Here is a 24,040-nt window from a genome sequence, read left to right as displayed (position 1 = left end):
TGGAGGAGGACGACCTTGGAAGCCAACCAACCAGAGAGTTCCAATCCTTCGTATGACCCTGGAGAAGTCTCTTTACCTCTCTGAGCTTCAGGTTCCTAACTGGTTAAGGTGAGGATTATGATTGCGTCTTCCCTTCGGGTCTGTGGGAGGCCAACCTAAGACTATGGATGTTATGCCCCTAGAATAGCACCTGGTGCCCAGTAGGTATTCACCTTATGTTAATTGCCTTCTCTTCCTCTCTCCCTTTTTCCTTGATTTCCTTTGGTACAGATGACACAGACTATAATTTTTAGAAAGCTTATAACTATGTAGCAAGCAGGACACAAAGGACATAATCACAGAGAAGCTGAAATGGGGACATTATTGATTTAATTCTTTAATGTTAAAAAAATTAAGCTCCTAAAAGAGCCTTTCAATCAAGCATATTGTACGGTTCTGAAAACCCCAGCAGGATGAGCACAGTGCCTGCTGTTCCATCCCACATCACAAATCTGCCTCCGCTGTGTTGTCCTTAGGACAGCAGTGAGTGAGCAGCTCAGGAAACCCCCAGCTAGGCATCGCCCCACCCCCAGGAGGCCCCACAGCCCTTTCTTCTTTGCCTGTCCTGGTGTGTGGCCTGTGAACCTTTTGTGACCATGCTGGTGGTGTCCACTGAAAGGCCTCTGCAAGCCTGACCTCACAATACAGGATCCAGGAAGGAATGACTGGGGGAATGCATGCTTCTCAGGTCTTGGAGCCAGAGGGGAGTTTCCCCACTTCCAGAAAGACTAGGGTCCTGTGGCTTTCTGATCACAGGGATTGGCTGGGTTTGCTGAGCGTTGACATGTTCTGTGTGGGATGCAGAGGGCAGCCCCTCGCAGCCATCCTGTGCTGGGGCCGTGCAAACAGGAGCTGCTCTCAATCCCTGCCTTCTCCAGATTCCTCTAGTCTACCGTCCTTTGTCTGTATGGTCTTACTTACATTTCCTTGAGCACACAGAAGTCCCTTAGGGCCCTACATTTCCCCAAATGGCCCAAGTGCCCCAGTGGCAGATCTTTAAATGACATTCTCCAGGGGCCCAGGAAACACACGCCTGACTCTGACTTATGTTGCAAGGCCAGCGGCTGTCCCCTTCTGAGCTTTGCTTTCCTCTGTAGAGATGGGTGCCATTTGGGCAACTTCTCCGAGGCTTTGGCATTTTCCAGTGACTGGGAATGGTCACCTGGGTGTCATGGGGTGGGCACAAAGCTAGGAATTGCTACAGCCATTTGTCCCCATGAAGGTAACAGTCTCAAAATAAAGCCAACATATAGACGTGGGCATGGTTTAGGGGATTATGGAGGAATGTAGCTTCAGCATTACATTAAGCTGGTCCTGGATTTCCTCATCGACCAGGCCAGCTTGAGCTGGTTTTTCTGTTACATGCAGCCGAAAGCATTCTAAATGACACAATGATGAGGAACTTCTGGCTAAAGATAGTGGATTCTTGATCTGTATTTATCTCTTTTCCCTTCTGGAACCCCATTATAGAAATGAAGAAGGAATAAAGTTCTAATGATTCAAAGAATGTGAGAAAGGGCATTAGTTGGGAAGAGACTTCAAGAAAGTTCTAGTGGTTGGGAAGCAGATGGTGAAAGGTGCCTGAAGAAGCTGTTGCTTGAGTCCGTGGGCCCTGAACATGCCAGCTACAGTGGAGGGTAAGAAGAAGGTGTGTGGCTGAAAATGGGAATTAAGCAAAATTTCATATGTAGGAAAATAAACTCTCCTCCCCTCTACTCAGAAAGGCCAAGGGACAAAATGGATGTTCTTTTCTTGAAAACCTGGATGGTCTCAGACGGCTACTGGCATCTGGGTTGGGTAGACTTATCCCCTAGGCATAGTGTCTAGAGCTATAGAAAAATATTATGTTAATATTTTTAGAGGTTCCCAGAAATGTTTTAATTTTAATTTATTTTGAAAATCAGAAAAAATAAGTATAAAAAAGAATGACTACAAAATAATGAATCCATTAAATAATAAATCCATTAAAATAAAGATGAATTATTTTATCTTTATACCAACATAGTCATACATTTTAAAATAATATTTTATGGAGGAAGAGATTGGGAAGGCAAAAGTGCCTAAGGCCCATGAAAATCATAATGTGGCCCTGATCCTGGGTCCCCTAGCATGAGGACCACCTCCCAACCCATCACTCAAAAACTAAGCCCACGCTGATGTTTCATGTCACACTATTGAAAACTGAGATCAAAGCCTCAGTGCGCAATGATGTACAGTGACACGCAATGTATCAGCACAAACAGTAGTCACGGTGGGCAAGGCTGGGTTCAAAGTCTTCAAGAAAAAAATAGTCAAAGTACTATTTTCAGGATTAATAAAATATGCATCCTGGAATAAAAGAAGTGCTGTATAAATGTTACCTATAATTATTAGCTCCATGTGTTTGGACTATGGACGGCCATTTCTTCCACCTCCACTGATGAGCTATGAGCTATGCCCCTCTCGCCTCTGTCTCTCCCAGGACCTTACACCATGTAGGTGCTCACTAAAGGCATATTGGATTGCACAGACCTCTGAAAGGATGGTATTTTCTTTTTCTTGGTATTTTTCTTTTCTTGGTTTTCTTTAGGCATTTTCTTTTCTTGGTTCTAAGAGAGGGAAATTGAGTTCCTTTCCTGGGGTGATGTCTCTTGTTGCCTGAGATGCAGATGGGGTGAAGATGGGCAGTATCTGCGGAGTCCTTCCTGGGGCCTGGTCTCCTTGCTAGGTACAGTCACACCCCCTGTTTAATTTGCTCCTCCCTATAAAAGAGTGGCAGAAGTTTTCATACCCACTTAATAAAGAAGGAAACTGGGGCTCAGAGAAGTGGAGAGACTTGCCTGAGGTCACTGAGTTAAGTGGCAGAGTCAGAATTCAAATTCTAGGCTTATCTATTCCAAAGCCTGCGGGCCTCTGTGGTGGGACCTAGTATTCAAAGGCTATTAGTGGGCACGCTTCAATAGTCCTTCTTGTTCTTGCTTCATCTTTGCTCGAAAGACCCTGTTTAAAGATGGTCTCAGAGCTCATCAGCTCATCAGCTCTGGTCCTTTCTCAAGCTGACGAGTGTCCACTGTGGTTCCCGTTCCTTTCAGCCATGTTTGTTGGGCTGTCCATCTTCTCTCGACTGTGGCTTGGTTTAATTACTGCAGACTGAATGTGGACAGGGGCACTAGTTGTGTTCGTTGTTATATGCAGATGGGACGAGGCTGCCTGGGTTGGCTGAGTCTTCATGCCCACCTGGAGTATGTTAGCCAAGAGCCTCCTGGGTTTGGATGGAGAGATTGTTGGGATTAATGGCTCTGGACATAGTTATGAAAAAAGGAACAAATACAGGGACAGAGGCCCCTCCATCTACCAGGAGAAGTGTCCTCAGGGAGTAGGGAGTGTGGCTGGAGGCAAGACGAAGGCTCCAACTTGGCTGGCAGCTGGACTAAAGAATAATTGTGAGAAAGACTCAGAATGGCATCTATTAAAAACATTCCTTTTTTCTTCCATGGCAATCCACCCAAGTTCTTTGGCATGGAGGATTAAACAGAAAGAACCTGGTCACTCCTTTGGAAGGCGAGACAAAATTGTCAATGCAATTTCTGGAGGGACACAGCCCTATCCCTTTGAAGGTGGCCGTTCTGTGGGGAAGCTGCAGTTTCCGACTATAGCCACCAGATGGCAGAGTGGAGAGTAGCGCTTGTTACAGTATGGATGGAATTCACCTGTAAAAGAAAAGGGCGGGGCTTGGGCTTCCAGGGATGCTCTACTGAGGCCCCAAGTAGGCCTGGCCTGGCCGAGTGTGGTCTGCTCAAGGAGAGAGGAGCACTTAGTTGTTCCTCTGTCCCCAGATCAGGGACTTGCCTCAGAATTCCGGGGGTTGGATTCTGGGAGACCAGCATCCCTGGGAATTTGGGAATTTCATGGGTCCTGGCTGCCCTCCCTTCTCCCACCACCACTGGGCTCAGACCATTCACCAGAAGCCTCAATCGGATGAGAAAGGAGGAGCAGTTTAGCTTTGGATGTGTGTCCACGTTGCTTGGAAACGTGTACCAGCATCTACACTAAGGCCAGCCTGTCCCTCAGCTGTCCACTAGCTCACGACTAGGGGTCTCAATTAGCTGCTTTCTGATCTCTTAGAGAAGGGTTTGGCAGCCCTCTGAAGACCAGAGCAACCAGACTATTTGCTTTTGTAATTTCATCAAATAAAAGGGCACGGAATGCACAGCAACAAAATTCATTCTTTCCTTCGTTCGTAGAATAATGTGTCTGGAAATGAATTAGAAGCTGATTTGACATGGATTTTGAAGGGAAAGGTCAAAGGCATCGCAACACAAAACTTTCCCCTGTTTAGTCAGTCCTGACAGTCTGTGTCTTGAGGGCTTCCCGCCGAGAGGGAGGAGCAGACACTGGTGCTTACGGGTCAGGCAGGGGGCAGGTGTTTCGTCTGTTTTTCTCTCTGTGAAGTGGGCATTATTATTATGATCATTCCTGTCTTACAGATGAGGAGAATGGGGCCCAGAGAGTGTATTAGTTATCTATTGCTGTGTGACAAATCACCCTGAAACTTAATGGCTTAAAATAATAAGTATTTATTATGCAGTTTCTGAGCATCAGGAATCTGGGAGTGGTTTACTTGCATGGTTCTAATTTAGGGTCTCTTCTGAGGTTGTAGTCAAGATCTTGGCTTGGACAGCAATCATTTGAATGCCTGACTGGGGCCTGATAATCCGCTGTCAAGATGGCTCATCACATGGCTGTTGGCAGGAGGCCTTAACTCCTTGTCATGCGAGACTGATGAGTCTTCTGTAGAGATCCTGAGTCTCGGTTTAAAATGGCAGTGGGCTTCCACCAGGGCTGATGCCTTTTTATGAACGAATCTCAGAAACCACATCCTGTCACTTCTACCATATTCTATTGGTCGTGCAGACCAACCACAATACAGCGTGGGAGGGGACTCTACAAGGACTTGTATGCCAACAGACAGGGATTGTTGGGGGCCATCTTGGAGACTGAGAGCTTAAGTAACTTGGCCACTGAGTGTAGAGGCTGAACGTTACTCAAGATATTCAAAGTTCCCTTTCCAGTATGAGCAGAGGTCTTAGAATGGCATTCAGATAGGCTAAAGATTTAATAATTCATGTTTTGTCCATTCTACTGAAAAAATTGAAAAATGCTAGTAGTTATTAGTTGTCAGGATGTGGGTAAATGGTCACTTTCATTCACTGTTGGTGGAAATATGATCAAAACTTGAACTTTCCTTATCCTTTGACTCAACTACCCTCCTTCTAAGACTATATCTATCTATGTCAGAATCTATCTATCTATCTATAGATCTATGGCAGGATAGTCACACATACAACACACAAGTTTTTATAAAGGTATCATTTGTAATAGGGAAAAATTGGAGACAAATCTGGTATTGGTTAGGTAAATATTTGTATATTATTATAATGGAATGTCATATAACCACCAATGTCCTTTTTGGATTCAGAATCCAACCTAGGACCCTAAACTGCATTTAGTTGTCATGTTTTCTGAATCTTCTCTAGTCTACGAGAGGGTGTTTTTTTTTTTCCTCTTTTTTTTGCCTTTTATAACTTTGATACTTTTGAAAAGTACTGGCCAATTATTTTGTAGAAACAGACCCTTAATTTGGGTTTGTCTGGTGTTTTCTCATGATTCAGTTGAAGTTATGCTTTTCTGGCAAGAATACTGCACAAGTGCTGTGCCCCCTTCTCAAGGCATCCTATCACTGATGTTGATATGTCTTATTATTTGGGGTATTAACCTGGGTCTGCCAGGTTTCTTTACTGCAAAGTTACCATTTTCCTGTTTGTATTTAATAAGCATCTTGTAGGGGAGATACTTTGAAGTTATGCACATATACTATTTCTGATCAGACTTCCAGTGGTACTTGCATGTGACTGGTATTTTTTTTAAATTTAATTTTATTTTTTCAGTGTTCCAAGATTGTTTATGTGCCACACCTAGTGCTCCATGCAATACGTGCCCTCCTTAATACCCACCACCGGGCTCAACTAAGCTCTCATTCACCTCCGCTTTCAAAACCCTCAGTTTGTTTCTCAGAGTCCACAGTCTCTCATGGTTCATCTCCCCCTCCAATTTCCCTCCCTTCACTTTCCCCTTCCTTCTCCTAATGTCCTCCATGTTATTCCTTATGCTCCACAAGTAAGTGAAGCCATATGATAATTGACTCTCTCTGCTTGACTTATTTCACTCAGCATAATCTCCTCCAGTCCCATCCATGTTGTTATAAAAGTTGGGTATTCATCCTTTCTGATGAAGGCATAATACTCCATTGTATATATGGACCATATCTTCTTTTGTTTTTTTTTTTGACCATATCTTCTTCTTTTTTTTTTTTTTAAGATTTTATTTATTTATTTGACAGACAGAGATCATAAGTAGACAAAGAGGCAGGCAGAGAGAGAGAGAGGAAGAGAAGCAGGCTCCCCGCCAAGCAGAGATACTGTTGTGGGGCTCCATCCCAGGACCCTGGGATCATGACCTGAGCTGAAGGCAGAGGCTTTAACCCACTGAGCCACCCAGGCGCCCCTGACCATATCTTCTTTATCCATTCGTCTGCTAAAGGGCATCTTGGCTCTTTCCACAGTTTGGCAACCGTAGCCATTGCTGCTATGAACATTGGGGTACAGATGGCCCTTCTTTTCGTGTGACCATTATTACCATGAAGTTTGCCTACCGGTAAATTTCTCTCTCTCTTTTTTTTTTTTTAAAGATTTCATCTGTTTATTTGACAGAGATCACAAGTAGGCAGAGAGGCAGGCAGAGAGAGAGGAGGAAGCAGGCTTCCCGCTGAGCAGAGAGCCCGATGCGGGGCTCGATCCCAGGACTCTGGGATCATGACCTGAGCTGAAGGCAGAGGCTTTAACCCACTGAGCCACCCAGGTGCCCCTACTGGTGAATTTCTATTTCCATCATTCCTTCTATATTTACTAACTAGTATTCTTCAGTAAGGAAGAACTCTTTCCCCTAATTTATTTATTCAGTGATGCCAATATGGAAAGGAAACATGTTTTAAAAATCTATTCTTGTGACACTTGGCTGGCTCAGTCAGTAGAGCATGTGACTCTTGATCTTGGGGACATGAGTTCAAGACCCACACTGGACATAGAGTGCAGTTAAAAAAATCTATTCTTTATAACATTAGTACAAATTTCAAATCTTGAATTTTGAGTTTCTAGAACCAATAATATTTGGTAAAGCAATCCCCTGTCATCCAGGGCAAGAAGGAACAGGGGCTTTTGGGTAAGAATCTAGCCCTGAGGGCCAGAACAGAGCATGGGCCTCCTTCCAGCATACCGATTCTTAATTTCACTTTACAGATCTTGAAATCTGTAGAAGTTAATTTGGAAAAGTTAATTTGGAAACCCTGCTGGAGCCAGGGTTAGAACCCATGTCTGTCTGATTCCAAGACTCACACCTTTTCCACTATCCTCCTGTAAACACCAGAAGGAGGTGAGCTGGAAGGTCCCCAAATTTCTGCACCTGGGAAGTCTCCCAGCTATGTTTGCTGTAACCCCTTCTCTTCCACAGGGGACTCAGGCTAAAGACTCACGATCTAGCTGCTGTTCCTTTTTTTTTTTTTTTTTTTTAAAGATTTTACTTATTTGAGAAAAAGAGAGAGGATTTGCACGAATGAGGGAAGGGGCAGAAGGAGAGGGAGAAGCAGACTCCCTGCTGAGCAGGGAGCCCACATGGAGCTCCATCCCAGGACCCTGAGATCATGACCTGAGCTGAAGTCAGAAGCCAAACTCACTGAGCTACCCAGGCGTCCCGTCCAGTTATTGTTCTATGGACTTACCTTGTCTTAACCCCAGAGACCGGTTTCTTTCAAACAGCCTTTCCGTTCTTCCACCTGAGCATGACTCCATCCAACTGCAGTTCTCATCCACACATAAATTAATTCCTCTTCAACACAAGGAGGTGAGAAATCAATTGTGCATCGTGTGTGCAGGTGCGTTGCATATGTGTGTGTTTTGTGGTGGTTATGGTGGCGGGGGTTGGGTGGGTGACAGGGAATCAGACAAAACACCCCTCAGTATGGAGGGCAGTTCAAATCCCCTTGTGCCCAGCAGTCATTGCCCATCAGGCTTGTTGAAATAATGCACAGAAAGCTTATGTCTTCTCTTCGTTTCCTGGAAACCAATGCAGACTTACAGTTCTTGGCTTGGACATCATAGAGGAAGCCTCACTTGGCCCCCCAGGATGACCTCGCTCTCCCCACCCCATCACACTGGCTCATGGTGCCAGTGTCCTTCTTCACAGCACTGTCACAGGGAACTATTTCAGGGATTGACTTCAGCCTGACATCCCTATGAGACAATAAGCTTCATGGAGGACAACTACCATATTTCCTTTTTATGAGCAAGAAAGGTGTGCCTCCACAAGCAGAGAATGCAAGACTTGAGAAGCGCCATCTTTCTCTGGATCGCACCTGAGAATTGCATACCAGTGAGCTCAGCGAATGTGGATTTACTGTGGGAAGCTCTGTAAATTTTCTGGAAACACAAGAGCCACGTGGCATTGAATCCACACTGAATTCGGAGATTTTTTTGTTTTGTTTTTTGTTTTTTGATATTTGCAAAGGGTGAGAAGTGGGTCAGATTGTTAAATAGCAGGGCAGACACTCTTATGGAGGAGAGATCCCAAAGCCATGAATTCTCAGAAACCGTGTGTTTTGACACACCTAGACAGGTGAAGGGACTGGAACAGCCCTGGAGCATTCTCAAAAGAGCCACAAGATGGCACTGCGGCTGCTCCTCAGACCTGACCAGAGAGAGACACAGCAAGTCGCCGCCGCAATGATTACAGTGAAGAGTGCTCTACAAGTTAGAAGTGATTGCTTAATGGAAAGCCTGCTTGATTGGCCTTGAAGTTTGACTAGTGATGGAGACGTCCTCACGATGAAGACTTTTGGAGAAGGTTTCAGTGAAAGGCCAGTCTTGGCTGTTTGCTAAAGCCTGAGTCTTCAGTAAGAGGAGATGCATGGCTGTCTCCCCTGGAACCATCAGGAGCAGCGAGCCTTCTAGCAACAGAGCTCCCTCCTGTTCTCTCCAGCCCAAACCTGTGTCCAATGAGTTTGTCCACCCTGGCCCTTTGCATCTTCTGCTATGGGTCCAGCTTGCATATTAGGGGTTGTAACACTGGGCAGGGTCCCATTGGTGGTGTGAGGGTCTGCTCTCATGTCTGAAGTCTGCATGCCTGTGTCCATTCATTCATTCATTCATTCAGTTTGCCCTGAGTTCTTGCTGTGTGCCGGGCACCATCCTAGAAACCGGAGTTACAACTGCAAATAAGACAGCCAGGGGTTGGGACTGAAGGCTCCCCTTTGGCTCCTGCCCTTCCCCAGTCCAGTATGATTTGGCCGACCCTTGCCCAAAGGGGAGACTCCTTTCTCTCGGCTCCAGTTTCCAGCTGGGGTCTTGCTGTGCCTGAATGGATGTCTTGCACAGTTTGATGATCTGAATGAGAGCTTTAATCTTGTCTTTGAGCTAATCCCCAGGGGCATGGCCTATCCTTGGGCACTCATCTGATGGACAAGGAAGCTGACCTGAGCTAGGGAGATTATGTGACCCCATTGCTCAGGACTGGGAGTGGGTATTCCAAGATGTAGAACTTTCATTTTTAAAACAAGGACTGAGGGGTTTCCTGGGATGTGGGACTTTCTGAGCTAAAACCTGGAAAGTCCTGGGTAAATTCTGATGAACTGGTCACTCTACACCAGTTTTCCAGGTCATGGCTGGCAGGCCGGCCCTCCCTTTCCTCCTACCAGACAGGGTTTCTGAGGTCCCAGCTCCTAGGCTGGGAGAAGCATGTCAGACCATGGTGAAAGGGCCAAGGGAGCTGAGAGAGTGGCCTAGACTGTGAGAAGGCCCCTGCCTTCCCTGAACTGCAGTTTCTCTCCATCAGGTGAGCCCTGAGTATGTGCCTTGTTGATCATTGGTCCTGAGACCCTAGAACACCCCCCAAACCCTGCTTCTGAATCCTGCTCTTCCACGTTTTTGATGCTGATCCCTGCTACAGGACATGCTCCTGGGGTCCGACCTGGGGACTGCAGTGGGAAAAAGATAGTTCTGGCAGTGGGGAGGGGGCATGGGTACACTCAGACATTGGGATACTCCAGGTGGAGTCAAGGGCTTGTACCCTGTCCCCAGTGCCCCCTGCTCCTGTCACCAAACACTGGCTCTGCCCTGGCAGCCAGCAGGACTCTCCCATTCCTCCTATACCCACTGGCCCATGAAACATGGGTGAGGTCTGTGGCCTGTACTCAGTCTCCCCACCTCCTTCCCTGCTCTGACCTGGTTCCTTCCACTTTCTCTTTGTTTCCATGACCCTGCCTTGAGTGCAGATCAGGGGTTTGTATTTGCCGCCCCCCCAGTGTTTGAACCTCCAGATTCTGATGTCTTTTATTCTTCCTACTGTCTTGGATAGGACTTGCTGCTCAAGATCTGTTCTGGAAGACTCCCATTCCTGGTGGCTGGTGGTCACTCAGGACAGCCACTCCCATGTAATCTATATGTGTGTATGGGAAGGGGACTTGGGGTGGGGGTGGGCAGCACAGGACTTGGTAGAAGCAGAATCAAGTTTGGGTCAGGTCAGTATGAGGGGTCCTGATGGAGAGCCAAGCTATAATTAATCTCTGACTCTCAGCCCAGGGAAGACTGGTGGGGCGAGGATCCTAGCAGGAATGTATCCTACAAGAGCACTCCAGGGCCAGTCAGAAACTCCCAAGTTCAAGATTTAGCCAAGTTAGGAAGCAGTGAGATGCCTGGCTGTCAGCAGTGAGGGTAGGTGACTAGTTAAAGTGACGTGGTGAACAGGGAGGGATTTTGTCGAATGCTTTGGTTCAACAGCATCTTTTCTGCTTGGACATGATGCTGGAGGGATATTAAATGGTGCCAACTCCAAAGTCCTACCTGACCCAGCTGCAAGGAATGAACAAATACCCTTGTTGTTTGAGCCTAATGAGAGAGCCGTAGCCTCAGTGGGGAGAAGTCCCACTCCACGGCCATAGACAGAGCTCTGAGGTGCAGCTGCATGGGGTCCCGGAGGGGCAGCGGGGGTCAGCCTCACTTTGAGATGAGACCAGGGATGATTAATGTGGAGAGCTTGAGAGCTGCTGTCAGTGGCCTGCCAGGGAGAGGGAGGGACCGAGGGACTATTTGCTGCTGGAGGGAAATCGAGAACAGATAACCACAGAGAGGAAGGCGGGGGCTTGCTGTCCCCCCACCCCCAAGATGCGCCGCCTGCTAGGCAGACCCACTCCCACCAGGCAGCCTGCGACCCCTGGGTGGGCTGCAACCAGGCGGAGCTGCTGTGGACATATTTCTATGGAACCACAGCTCTGCCCTTTCAGATGCTGAATGTTATGCATCATTGGAAAAGGACAGAAGTCAGCGTGGGTTCCCCGGATTCCCACCGAGGAGGCTAATTAACCTCCAAGAGCCTCAATTTTTCTCATCTACAAAGTCCGTTCTTTCTTTTTTTTTCTTTTCTTTTCTTTTTTCTTTTTTTTTAAAATAACAATGTCCTTGCAAGTTTGCTCTGAGGGTTAAATGAGATAAACAGTTCTAATAGGTCTGGCCCAGTCTGGCTCACAGTGAGTGCCCCGATTCTAGATGCGCTGAGCTCACAACTCCCAGATTGGTTTCATCAATCTTGGCCTTCATTCTGGGCCCCAGGGTCACACTCATGTTGGCCTGCTGGGCAGAGTCAGGTTCACGGCTCCTCTGCCCCACCCCCAGCAGCACCACAGACTCAGTCTCTGAACTCACAGGTGTTTGTGAAGGTGTCGGTGCTAACAATGGATGGTAATATCTCACATCTCTGGGGCTTTCCAGTGTTTCCACATCTTTGATTTTAACTTAAGAAGCATTAAATCTTTTTTTTTTTTTGGAACAAGGATGGGGTATAAATGAACTTTAAAGCCACCCCACTTGTATCATCTTTGGAAAAACCGGATTTGATATTATTCTCATTTTATGTATAAAAAAACATTTACCTAGCTGTAAGACTGGGGGTGGTTTTGTATATCCCCCCACTCCCCTTAGTTTCTCTCCCTGAGAACAAGATTCTCTGTTCCCCTTGCCACTGCTGGGTCAGTCCTCCTTGCCTCTCCTTTGGAGCATTTTATAGTCTCTGTTCTCCCAACTTCAGATTTTCATCCCTCCATCCTACTGCCCCCCTGCCCCCAAGCAGTTGCCCTGGAGTAAAAAGTAATCATGGAACTCCTGTTCCCAGAGACACAAACCAGTCCTAAACACCCCCTGGACAGAATCCACATTCTTCCTTTTTTTTTTTTTTTTTTTAAGATTTTATTTATTTATTTGACAGATCACAAGTAGGCAGAGAGGCAGGCAGAGAGAGAGAGAGGGGGAAGCAGGCTTTCTGCTAAGCAGGGAGCCTGATGCGGGGCTTGATCCCAGGACCCTGGGATCATGACCCGAGCCGAAGGCAGAGGCTTTAACCCACTGAGCCACCCAGGCGCCCCCAGAATCCACATTCTTTAGTATGGCACACAAGACTCTCCATGATCTGGCACCTGTCTACCTTTCCAGCCTTATCTCTCATCACACCTTGCCTGGCTGCCCATTTCATCCTAGATGCTAGGGTGGACTCTGCACAGCCTGGTAGCATACTGGTTTATCTATTTTATTATTAATGACTTTTGAAATAGGAGCTCTTATAGCTTTTAAAAAATAACTAGTTGAGCTCTTTTTCTGTTTTCAAGTGAATTAATTCCTTTTATCTTTCGTTATTTCTCATGTCCCCTCTAGTTAGGATTTCTTGGCCATGTCTGCTCTCTGTTCTGCTCCCTATTCCAGGTGGGCTCGGTATCCCTTGACAACAGTGGGAGTGGGAAGGGCATCCTAGTAGAAGTCTTCTCTCCTTGTTTTGATCTTAGAATTTGCCTCCCCTGTGCATGGTTACTTCTCTGCAACCACAATGCCAGGCAGAACAGTCACAGCCGTGTTTATGTGAATTTTTACGTGCTTTGACTGGCAGGAGCCGGTAGGACGAAGTCCGTCTGTAGTGTCCCCAGAGTTCTGAAACCTACAAATTTGGTTTCACACATTTATAAAACCCCAAATCTTCCTATTCCCCAGCTCCATTCAGGTCCCCATTTGTATCTCTCTTGGGGGGTTTTCCGTTGCCACTTATCCTGAAACCATATTAGGCAGGTCCTTCTGGTTTCTCTTATCATGCTATTTTTAAAATGGGGTTTGTGGTCCTAGACAACATTATTTGTGGTCCTTGGCAACCTTGTTTGTCACCTGTACAACAATAATGAGAATGCTCTAAATCCTATTTGTGTAGGATTATATGGTAACAATAACTTGGACAGGTGTGCAGGGATGCATGCTTGAGAATGTTCCTTGCAGCAGGGTTTGTCATACCTGAGGCTGGAAGCAACTGAAACTTCAGTAACTAGTTGACTTTTTAAATGCATATGATTGCACCCTAACATTATGTCACCACCGAGAACAGCCAATATGCATTAATAGGGAAAATTGTCATTTACATGATTAAGTGAAAACAATGAATTTTATGTCAAGTATGAAAGTGTGATTCCACTTCAGTTAACAGAAGATTATTACATACATACATACTCTTGTGACTAGCCTAGAAAAAACTGGAAGGAATGTTTAAACTGTAACATTAGTTAAGGGAGTGGGAGGTGTGGTAGGGGGTGGAATTACAGATAAAGGACTTTCTCATCTAACTCATACATTATGGAATGTATACTTTTTTACTTATAAAAAATAATATGTTACTTTCAAAATCAGGAAAAAAGTTTTAAGTCTTCAGGGATGCAACCAAAGCTATTATTAGTGGAAAATTCATTGCCTTTAATAGTAGAATTACTAAGCAGAAAGAATGAAAACAAGTTCTAGATAAATAAACACAATATAAAAATAGGACACATGGTGGAAATGAATGGACACAAGGGGCTCCTGGATGGCTCAGTTCGTTGAGAGTCCCACTTTTGATTTTGGCTCAGGACATGATCGTGGGGTCATCAGATAGAGTCCTGTGTCAGGCTCCACACTTGTTCGGGAATCTGCTTGAGATTCTCTCCTCTCCTTCTGCCCCTCCCTCCCACTTTCTCTTTCTCAAGTAAATAAATACATCTTTAGAAAAGAGAAATAGGTGGACATAAACAAAAGACAATAAAGAAAGTGCAATTACACGTATGAGGACAAGTAAAAGGACCCAGGACAAACTAGATCCTGTGACACAAAACGAGAAGGAAATCTCACATCTATCTAGTTATGCTTCTGTGCAAAAAAGGGGTTTGTAACAGACTTAAAAGGAACAAGCAGGTCTTAGAATTTGTGGAGCATATAGCCTAGCACCACTACAGTTAAAAAAATATATATTTATTTGGGGAGAAAGAAAGTGGGGAAAGGGGCAGAGGGAGAGAATATCCACACAGACTCCCACTGAGTGTGGAGCCTGACATGGGGCTCAATCTCATGAGCCATGAGATCATTACCCAAGCTGAATCCAAGAGTCTGATGCTCAACTGACTGAGCCACCCAGGTACCCCAGCACAATTTCAGTTTTGATTTTTGTTTGAAATAAAAATCGTCCAAGAGAGAGTTTATTTCTTAATTATGTGGCTTTTTTTCTTTTCTTTGCTTGTGTCAACTTTTATGTTAGTTTTTATTAGGTTTTACTGTATTATATGTGAAAAATATGCCACGTGCAATTTCTACTTTTGTGAATTTACTAAGATTTTTTTTTTTTTTTAGAATTCTGTAAATGCTCCATGTACTTAAAAAGAATATGCTTGTTTGGAGAGTGTAGAGTTTGAAACTTACCAATGGATCCATCTTATGAATTTGGTTAATCAGGTTGTGTATAGTTCCACATTTTTTAGTTCCTTTGATCTGTCTTAGGATAAGCACTCTGACTCCCTTTTCTCCCACCAGGTTCTCCTTGTATTTACAACAATTTTTGTGTTGTGTATTTTGATGATACCTGCTACTTAGTATGTAAAAGTTCAAAATGTCTACATTTTCATTACTGGATAAAACTTTCATTATAATTGGCCTCATTCTTCCAGCTTCTTATCTTTTGACTTTGGATTAAATTTTGATCTCATTATTGACAGCATTGATTTTTAAAAAAAATATCACAGCCTCACTGAGATATACTTCATGCACTATACAACCCACCCATGAAAAGTATAAAACTTGATGGGGTTTAGCGTATCTAGAGAGTCATGTAACCATCATCACAATCAGTTTTAGAATATTTTCTTCACCCCAAAAAGAAACCCTGTACCCTAATTAGCAGTCACTTTTCCTTTTCCCCAATCCTTGAAGCCTTATGCAATCACTAATCTGTTTTTTGCCTCTATAGATTTGCTCATTCTGTACATTTCATGTAAATGGAATGATACAAGATGTGGTCTTTTGTGATTTTTCACTTAGGATGATCTCAAGGTTTATCCATGTTGGAGCCATAAAGTGATGACACTTTATTTCCTTACTGATGAACAATGTTCCATTGTATGCATATATCACATTGTATTTATAGACACTTGGGTTGTGTCCACTCTTTGGCTATCAGAAACGATCTGATAATTGTTGATAGAAACAATCCAGCTAAGAGCATTCATGTACAGGTTTTTGTGTGGACATATGTTTTCTTTTCTCTTGGATATATACCTAGGAATGAAATGTGAAATGCTAGGTCATGTGGAACTATTTTTTTTTTTTTTCGGTGGTGTTCATTTTTCCCCTTACTTTTGGATAAGAGTTTTCTGTCTTTATGAGTAATGGTAACCTTTTTTCTGTAACATATGTTGAAAGTATTTTTCTAAGTTTATTTATTGGTCACACAGAAGGTTTACATTTTTATGTAGTACAATCTGCCAGTCTTTCCTGTTTGGTTTCTGTTCTTGATTTGATGTTTGAAAAAAATGCCCTCGCCATCCTGGAGTCATAAAACTATTTATCTAAATGTTCTTCTGGTTTTCTTCTGCATACCCTTTCTATGTTTATGTCTTTGATTCATTTGGTTTCTATTTTGGTGTAAGAGTGGGATCGGCATCCAGCTTAATTTTTTCCCCAAAGGACTAGTCAGCCAGGAGATTTTAGCAAAGCTGTTTTCCTTTATCTTTTCCTGCATCTTGGTCCTGTGATGATAGCAGCTTTAGCTCATTTCTGGCTGCTCTTTCTTGCATCCTGGGGCCTGAGGAATCACCCCAGATGCAGATTGGAGTGCCCTAAAATGTTCACAACCCCCTAGCTGGGCAGTGAGCCTAGCTTGTCAAGGAGGGTGCACCAAGGTTTGGCAAACCCTCTAGGGTACTTGGGTTTCAGTGGGCAGGTGACAGTGGGGCTGTCAGTATCCTACTTCCTCTCTGCCTGGATCAAGGCAAAATGGGACTGGGTGGCACTTGTATTCCATTGGGTAAATTTCAGAGAGGTCTGTCAGCACCTTGCTTTTTTATTTCTGTTTATATCATTTTTTTTTTCTTGCCTTCCACAAGGCCACAGATCTCAGCATCACCTCCCTGCCCCACATCTTTCCAGACCTCTAGTAAGGTCTGCATAGCTTGCTAACACCTGTTTCCTGCCTCAGACTATAGGGGGACTATTAGACTGTTCAATACAATGAGACTGGGTGACTGCCAGAGAGAGGAAGTGACTTATCTACAGTCATTCAGCAAATGTGTGGCAGACATAGGGATACAGCTTAGATGCTTAAATTCCTGCAGATCTAGGGCTAAAGGTTGGGCGCTTTAACTCCTAGATCAAGGGTTTCTACTACCATGTGACACAAGCCACCATTTATGAACACACATTCTAGAACAAGTGTGCCTGAGTTCATATTCCAACTCTGTTGCTTCCTAGCTATGTGAATTTAAGTAAGTTACTTCCCTTTCCTGAGCCCCATTTTTTTTTTATCTGTCCAGTGAGGGTAAAATAGTACCCATAGTATTGTTGTGAGGATTATAAACTACCTGGAAGTCACTTAGAACATTGCCTGTCCATGATCAATGTGTTAGCTCCCCCCCCACTTTAAGATTTTATTTATTTATTTGACAGAAATCACAATCGGGCAGAGAGCAGGCAGAGAGAGAGGGGGAAGCAGGCTCCCCGCCGAGCAGAGAGCCCGATGCGGGGCTCAATCCCAGGACGCTGGGACCATGACCTGAGCCGAAGGCAGAGGCTTTAACCCACTCAGCCACCCAGGTGCCCCAAGTGTTAGCCCTTTTATTATGTGGCTCTGGATACAAAGTACACAGCAGTGGGAGTTCTTGTCTTTCTCCTGTCCATTGTTATGAAGTTTTGATGGTTTGCAGAGATCCTTAATTAAAAATCAACAAATATTTGTACAATGTGAATGCCCTCAAAACAAATAATAAAAAAAAAATAAGAGTAGACACTGGCTATTTCACATGCCCATGTGGAAATATTGGGAGCAAGAGATATGGATCTACACTGTTCCCTTGACTATAAATTGCAAAAGCCAAGAGAACTCATGAATAGATCCAATCAGCACTACTCTTTGCTCAATTCCAAATGCAAATTGCAAAAAGAACTGGGTTGGAAAACCCTCAAGCATATGCTCAGATAATTTCCAAAGTTTGTTTTCGGTCTGCCTCCTAGAGGACTAAGCTTTGACAAGAGAGGGAATACATTCCAGAGGAGTGGAGGTGGTGGGAGGGTTGGGGGTGTGTCTTCAGGGATTAGAGGTGTCGATGTTTCCTTTTTTGTACATATGCAGCCTACTGACTGTTTAATAATTGATTATTCAACACACTTCCTATTGGCTTCCTTTCATTTTGAAATGTCCCCAATTTCGTGTGTGAACTCACACTTCCTACCTCAAAGAGCCGAATCTGTCACTCTCCTATATTAACGTCACACTGAAGTTAAGACAGAGTTCCTCTTCTTACCACAGTGTAATATCAGCTCAGGGAGAAGGGTCTGGTCTTTGTAGTATGTTTTAGGGTAATTCTAAGACAGTCAGGGGTTCTCTTCCCATTGAGGCAGGAATGGATATGGTGCAGTAGAGCCTGCCTCCGCCTGGAACTGGAGGGGCCTGTTGTAAGTGAGTGGGCGTGGCGTTCCGGTACCAACGTGTATTGTGGTTGTGTACTGCGAGTCCCCAGTGAAGATTCTGTAAAGAGGTGTGATGTGAGCTGGAGACTGGGAGGAAATGGGGGATGTGGTTTGTGTACAAATAAAGAGACAGGTTGATAAACAGGGGAATGATAAAAGAAATGATAAAACAAACAAATGGCAAGAGGAAGTCAAGGTTCTAGGAGTTAGTCTAGGGTGGAGGAGTGGGGGCAGGGTGTGGGGACGGTGGGGCTCAAGGACCCTGTATGGTTATAGGTACAAGGGCAGCCTGGGTGAAGGGTGCGGACTCTTAGAATGCTCTTCTTTCCTTCCTTCTCCAGGACCTGAGGGGAATGGGTACTGACTGGTTCAATATGGGATTATGGTAGGGATTTTTTTTTTTTAATTTTAATTTTTTAAAAGATTTTATTTTTATTTATTTGAGACAGAGAAAGCATGAGACAGAGCATGAGAGAGACAGAGATAGAGAGAGAGAGCACAAGCAGGGGGGAGAAGTAGAGGGAGAAGTAGACCCTGGGATCATCACCTGAGCCAAAGGCAGATGCTTAACCAACTAGCCACCCAGGTGCCCTCTTTTTTTTTTTTTTAAAGATAGAGAGAGAGTGTGTGTGTGTATGGGCAGGGGTGGGGGTGGTGATGAGGAGGGGCAGAGGGAGAGAGAGAGAATCTTTTTTTTTTTTTTTAAAGATTTTATTTATTTATTTGACAGAGAGAGATCACAAGTAGGCAGAGAGGCAGGCAGAGAGAGAGAGAGGAGGAAGCAGGCTCCCTGCCGAGCAAAGAGCCCAATGTGGGACTCGATCCCAGGACCCTGAGATCATGATCTGAGCCGAAGGCAGAGGCTTAACCCACTGAGCCACCCAGGTGCCCAGAGAGAAAGAATCTTTTTTTTTTTTTTTTTAAGATTTTATTTATTTTTCAGCGACAGAGGGAGAGCGAGCGAGCACAGGCAGACAGAGGCAGAGGGAGAGGGAGAAGCAGGCTCCCCGCCGAGCAAGGAGCCCGATGTGGGACTCGATCCCAGGGTGCTGGGATCATGACCTGAGCCGAAGGCAGCCGCTTAACCAACTGAGCCACCCAGGCGTCCCGAGAGAAAGAATCTTAAGCAGACTCTGAGCTGAGTGTGGAGTCTGATATGGGGCTTGATCTCACAACCCTGAGATCATGACCTGAGCTGAACTTCAGAGTTGGATGCTTAAGTCACAGGGTGGGGTTCTTAACTTGGGGCTCACCAAAGGGTCTTAGATAGACCTAATGGGAATCTGTGAACATATGTGGGAAAAAATATTTTTGTTTTCACTAACATCTAAATGAAATTTACCATTTCCTTCAATTACTGAATATAGACAACAAACTTCCATAGTATTAGCACTATTTGTGACTTTGCTACCAAAAATAATTTCTGATATCTTAATTTAATTTCACATTGAAGCTGTTACAGATGTCTCAAACATTATTCATGCTCATCACTACTTTCAAATTATTTAAGTTATTAAATAGATCTCATTGTTTAATGCATTAATAAAGGAACACATATATTTCTACACCCAATTTTAAAAATACATTGATAACCGTATTTCAACATCTTTGGGGTTTTTTTTGTTTGTTATTCACTGTGTTTTATTTTATGCATTTAAAGATATTATTCTGAGAAATAACGTACAGGCTTCAACAGATTGCCAACATAGTCTTCGGACAGAAAAGGTCAAGGAAGTGTGTTAGGTGGTTCAGAAAGGGGGCAGACAGCTGGAGTTACTGTTGCTGTTATAGACTCTTACTGTTGAGCCTGGGGGGAGAGGTTCTGGTCAGAGAGAAAAGCAAGAATCCACTCTGGGATGCTAGGACCCACGTGTCTGCACACTGGTCCAGCCACTGCTGGTACAATTTGTTCCTGGGTACTCCTCAGGCCTGCCCTAGCCCCCAGAGCAGAAGATGGAACTGGAAGGATGTAGGTCCTGGGGCTGTTGTTCAAGGCTGGTGGGCCTAGGTCTGGGAGACTGAGCTGGGGTGGGAATGCTGACTATCTCATTGGTCCCAGAGTCTCCATTTGGTAATTGAGCTGGCAAGTCTGAGATCAGAGCCAGGCTTCGGCCTGGACTGACTGCATCCCAGCTGTGGGACTCCTGAGCCTGGATTGCTATCTTGGATTGCCATTCATTCAACTCACTTTGATTAAGCTCCACGCACTGTGTAGGAGGACAATGCCTCTTTCGTCGCCAACGCGATTAGATGAGATGCCGTGTCTGACAGCGCTCTGAACATGGATCTTCTCCTTGAAGAAGTTTTCCTAAAAAAAATTATCCATCTCTTTTCATTCTCAGTCAAGTTGCCCTTTGAAAAGAGACTTGAGCCCATCCAAAAAGGGTCCAGGCTTGGGAGTTTGGTGCGCTGCTGGGCTGACCCTTCCAGTCTTTCTGATGGTGCAGTGTAAAGTGTCAGGACCAAATTCCAGTGGTTTCTACCAGATGAGACCAGTCTGCTGGATTCAATTAGGGCTGTCAGCCTGGCTAACAGGGTGTGCATTGTTATTTATGCACTGAAGTACCCTGATAATTAAACTCATTCAAAGTCATGATGATTGGTTACTTAAGAGGCCCGAGTAATCACAAGTGAGGGCTGTAATTTGAATGTACGTCACACTGTTTGGCTTAGCAGTGCAGCACGGTTTGTCTATTGCAAGAAGGACAAAGAAAAAAAACGTTCACATGTAGGAGGCAGAGCAGGAATGTTAGGGCAAGTGGGGCAAACCCTGCTGTGATCCAAAAGGCACCTCGAAGCATAAAGATAGCTCATTCTCTTGGTAGAACAAAGAGGGCACACCAACCCCTAAGAGCCGATAGAGTTCCAGCTCCCCTAGGCGAAGACCTCCAGGAGCCTAGATGCTAGGACATCGCTGATGATGGAAACCCTTGCTGGACCGCACCTCTTACGTGCCTGCCTTCCAGCCCTGGCCACCAGCCCCACCAGCTGCAGAGATGGATGAAGGTGATGCTCCGGGACCAGATTCCTCAGATCCCCCCTCTTCTACCCACTGGCTGGGTCACCAATGGCTAGTTGCTTAGCCTCTCTGGGCCTCAGTTTCTTTATCTGCAAAAATGGGGATAACAGTGGCTACCAGGTCAATTTCCCTGAAAATTAAGAGAGAGAATGATGATAAAGCACCAGGCCTACAGCAAATGCTAAATCTGTCTGAGTGGTTATCGAGGTCATTGGAGGGGGCCGTAGGGCGGAAGCAAACTCATCAGGCCCTCTCTGGTTGGGCGATAGTCCCCTTCCCCTTTCTCCTCAGGCATCCCATCTTCTGCACCTATTGGCTCCTTCTCTGCATTCACGGCAAAATTTGAGCACATTCCTCTCTTGCCCGTCAGCTTAAAAACGTGGCTTCCATCCTCCCCAGGAACAGGACAAATGGATCTCTGCTTATGAGCGCTACAGGATTCTGATAGGAAAGTTGTCGGAATCTTGGGGCAAGATCAGGAAATGCCACCTGTTTATCTCAGTGCTTGGAAATTAGCATCAGTGAGAACAGGGGAGAGGAGAGACTTGGCCACTTTTTAAATTGAAGGGTCCTTTGTACCTCTTGTGAGTGGTGAAGTTCTTGGATGACATGGCTAAAGCTTTCTGAGCCCTGGGCTGACATGGCTGGGCTAGCTCTTTGTCCACCACAAACTCACTCTCCCCTTTCCACGGTGTGGTGTCACCGAGCGGTGCCCGTCCAGCCAGAAATTCCTTATCCCAGTGTACTTATATGGAAATGGAGCCATATGACTCCTTCTCTCCAAGGGATTTTGAGTGGTAGTGAGGTGTGTCCTTTCTGAGCTGAGGCTCTCTTTCTGCTTCTCCTGGCAGGAGACAAAGGACTCCCAGGCCCTGAGGGATGACAGGGCCACAAAACAGAAGGTACCTGGGCCCCTAATCAACAAGTAGAGGAAAGCCACCTGTCAACTGGGAACACTTGCATTGGCCTTTTAGGTGAGTGAGGAGTACCTTCCTAGTGGCCGAAATGGTGACGATGTTGGGTTTGTTTGTTACAGCAGCTGGTGTCACAAGGACTAATAAAGCTGTCACAGGTAAGGTGGTTATCCTGGTTTGAAGCTCTCCACAAACCCAGGCTGCAAATACCCCGTTCGTTGATTTGTTCACCTGCCCATTTGCATAAACGAATATTTATCGAGCACCTGTTCTCAGGCCCCGTTCTGAGAGCTGGCAGGTACAATGATGGACGAGACCGACAGTGACGATGAGCAGGACAGACAAAGGCCCTGCCCTTCCAAGGAATTTACAGGCTATTCAGAGAGAATGCAAAGAAATAAGCTCGTGGAAGTCACTTTAGAAAATGTTCAGGGCAACGAAGAAAGCCAAAGAGGGCAAGGTGATAGGAAATGGCGATATTTTGGTAGGAGGTCAGGGAAGGGCTGTTGGAGGAGGTGGCATTGGAGCTGGGACCTGGCTGGGGGCGGATCAGCACCTCCTTCCCCTCTTCCCATCCTGATGATGCTTTAGCCCCAGCAAATTACTTGCTCTTCTAGACCGGGCACTTCCCTGCCTCCATGCTACTGGACCACCCTTCTCATACTGTGAACTGCTCCAGCTCATAGGCCCTACTCCCCATCAGCAGCTCCCAAGAAGAGGGGGACTCCTCTGGCAGAAGTAACAGCTCCCATCTGTGTGCCTACCTCTACGACAACCAGCTGTGTTGTCTTCTATTTTTTTTTTTTTTTAATGCATCGATTCCCCCCAGCAGCCTGTGACCTCTTACTCATTTGTCTTTGTATTCTAGACTGTTGCACAGTGCTGGGCACACAGTGGGGGCTCACTGAGTATTCGTGGTATTGATTTGACAGGAAACCCACCAGAAATGGTTATTTAACTCTGTCAGGAGCCTGCGCAATGCACTGTGTTTTGAAAGTGGCTTTTGTTCAGACTCGATGTCTAGAACAGCAGCCCCTTTAACTGTGTGCATATGGCGGCTGAGCCAATTTCAATTAGTATATGCATAAATACTCATATTTCTCAGACACAAGGCAGAATCTCTGTTTTCTTGTTTCTTTCATTTTCTTTTTTCTGGTTGCAAAACACATCCTCTCTAGTTCATGGTAAACCTGACAATACTTCCTCAGGTTGATGAAACCATCCATTAGATCCTCTACAAGGGGGGCGCGTGAGGGTTTGGTGTAGAGGTAGGATGAGATGCGTTTCCATCTGTGAAGGCCTAGCCTTTTTTATCCCCCCTCTCCTAAGTTTTAAAAAATTCTAGTTAACATACAGTGCAATATTGGTTTCTGGAGTAGAATTCAGTGATTCGTCACTTACATAGAACTCCCAGGGCTCAGCATAACAAGTGCCCTCCTTAATGCCCATCCCCCATCCAGCCCATCCCCTACCTACCTCCATCCGTCACCCCTCAGTTTCTTCTTTATCATTAAGAGTCTCTCATGGTTTGTTTTCCTCTTTCTTTTTCCTTCCTCCTCGTCTCATATGTTCGTCTGTTTTGTTTCTTAAATTCCACATATGAGTGGAATCATATGGTATTTGTCTTTCTCTGACTTATTTTGCTTAGCCTAATATACTCTAGCTCCATCCGTGTCATTGCAGATGGCAAAGCTTCCTTCTTTTTGATGGCTGAGTAATATTCCCTTGTAGATGTACGCACCGCATCTTCTTTATCCATTCTTCTCTCAAAGGATATTTGGGTTCTCTCCACAGTTTGGTTATAGAGGACATTGCTGCTATAAACATCAGGGTGCATGTGCCCTTTCAAATCTGTATTTTTGTATCCTTCCGGTAAATACCCAGTAGTGCAATTGCTGGATCACAGAGTAGCTCTAATTTCAACTTTCTGAGGACCCTCCATGCTGTTTTCCAGAGTGGCTGCACCAGTTTGT

This window comes from Lontra canadensis, unplaced genomic scaffold, assembly GCF_010015895.1.
Source record: "Lontra canadensis isolate GAN:19392208 unplaced genomic scaffold, GSC_riverotter_1.0 scaffold105, whole genome shotgun sequence".
In the NCBI taxonomy this organism is placed as follows: Eukaryota; Metazoa; Chordata; class Mammalia; order Carnivora; family Mustelidae; genus Lontra; species Lontra canadensis.
This window is presented reverse-complemented; position numbering follows the sequence as displayed.